This window comes from Octodon degus, unplaced genomic scaffold, assembly GCF_000260255.1.
Source record: "Octodon degus isolate 3935 unplaced genomic scaffold, OctDeg1.0 scaffold01318, whole genome shotgun sequence".
In the NCBI taxonomy this organism is placed as follows: domain Eukaryota; kingdom Metazoa; phylum Chordata; class Mammalia; order Rodentia; family Octodontidae; genus Octodon; species Octodon degus.
The window spans coordinates 7,070-9,136 of NW_004525894.1; the positions used below are offsets into that span (position 1 = coordinate 7,070).

At 44.1% G+C, this 2,067-nt stretch overlaps 1 long non-coding RNA gene across 1 annotated transcript; it reads left to right on the forward strand.

Moving 5' to 3' along the window:
* The first annotated feature begins 112 nt into the window (after nucleotides 1-112).
* LOC111814901 lies at nucleotides 113-1,225 on the forward strand. Its single transcript, XR_002819760.1, has 3 exons — nucleotides 113-260; nucleotides 903-1,004; nucleotides 1,207-1,225. It is a non-coding gene; the product is annotated as an uncharacterized LOC111814901 (long non-coding RNA).
* The last annotated feature ends 842 nt before the right edge of the window (nucleotides 1,226-2,067 follow it).

Below are 2,067 nucleotides of genomic sequence, written 5' to 3' on the forward strand. Positions count from 1 at the left end.
TGGTCCTGTAGAAAATGTGTCCCTTTGTCTGTAAATCTCACACCAGACTCCATTGTTAAAAGAGGCATTAAAAATAACACGTTTCACCCGAGTCATTTCAACTCATGTGGGAAAATTGATACTGAGTTTCCTTTTCTTGCCAACTATAAATTAGGGCCAAAACAAGTTCAAAATTATTGGACAAAAGGCTGATATCGTAGCATTTCAAAACCACAATGTGAATGGAGAAGGCCATGAGACCAATGTGATTTTAGTCACTGGTAAGTACTGGGGCGTTTTCTGGGCAATGTCAAAGACATACTGGTGAATTTGAGCTACGTTGTCATTTTTAGAAAGAAGGGTGTGTTTGCATAGTTTTTACCTACCTGCTCACACACAAGATTACAATTTCGCCCTTTATGATGTCAACAGTACTGACAAAATTGCTATTATAGTGAAGGTGTGCTTAATCTCTGAGGCTTTAATGAAATGCTTAAAGAGCATGAATTAATAAGCTCACAACACTCTGACTCCTCAATTAATTGAGGCTTCAGAAAAGCAAGGAATAGATGTAGAGTACAGAAAGAGGAAAAATAAAAGCTGCAGACTGCAGGGGTTTAGCTTTCTTAGATGCAACTGGCTCCACGCTCCGGATGTGGCTGGAGATAGTGAGAGATTTGGGGACCCCGAGAATCACAGTATGCGCAAATATCGGTGTCTGCAGTAGCCCCAGAAACTGGAGAGTGATGGGGCGCTCAGGGATGGAAGCATCCAATGCCACAAAAGGTTCCCCGCTGAGAGGAGCAAGGACGGGGGTGGTGGGACATCCCAGGTCCCCCAACAAAGCACGGCCCTGGGGATGCTTTAGAAGTCAGGCAGCCTCCTCCCCACACCTGCTCTGCCTTATTCTCCATGAAATACAGGGAAAAGAGACAGCCTGACAGCAGAGAAACAAGAGACGTTTGCCAAGGTAGCAGAGTCCAAGGGAATTTCAAAGGAAAACATCATACATCTCTCCGAATCAGGTAGAGTCAACCGGCTGCATCCCGCGATCCAGAAATTCATTTGGAATGCGAACTTAATCAGAGCTGGGCTTGCTTTGTAACTACTGTGGCAAAAATCAAAAGTTGCACTTGAACTCAACTGCTATTGCTGGTACTCAGATCTGTGGAATAACCCCAACCACCTTGTGTGTGGCTTTTCTTTCTCTCCTCTGTTCCTGCACAGACACCTGTCCACAGTGAAGAGGTCACTGAGGTGAGTAGACACACGGAACTTGTCACACATGATAGTTTAAACTTCTTGTACAGTTTTCTTTTGAAAATTTGGTATATACATCACACCAACAGTCCCTCTTGAAGTAATGAATTTGCTTAGTGAATCCATATATATAGCGACAGAGAGAGAGAGAGAAAGAGAGAGAGAGAGAGAGAGAGAGAGAGAGAGAGAGAGAGAGAGAGAGAGAAACATTTTTTTTGTGTTGGCCACTTGAATATATTTTGTGAAAAATGAGTATTTCTCCAATCTCGAATATGACTAGACCACATGATGAATCCCAGTGTAAATAACAAACCTCATTATGCTAACATCTTTCTTTACTCTTGATAGGACTCTAGAGGATATTTGCGATGCAAACATATGTTTAGCTGCCAGTTGACTATTGTCATGGACTTATACCTTGGCAATGTTCTTTTGGTTACATTTCTTAAAAATTTGATACCAGTCTTACTAGGCAGTGCAGGCTGGTAGTGATCGTCCTGCCTCAGCTTCCCCAGGACTGAGATAACAGGCGGGCACCACCACGCCCACTTCCAAGGCCAGCGTGGATTGCAGTACTGGGGATCGACTCTGGTCCTTGTGCTTTCCAGGCAGCCTCTTAGAACACTAGCTCTCTCCCCAGGCTATGTTTTGGGATTTTATTTATTTATTTATTTTCTTTATGTGTGTGTGTGTGTGTGTGTGTGTGTGTGTGTGTGTGTGTGGCCAGCTCAGCTCAGCCCACCAGGGGGCGGGGGCTGGCTAGCATGTGGTGCTGGGGGATTGAAACACGGTCACCTGTGCTTTAGCTAAGCTTGTTTTAAATAGGTG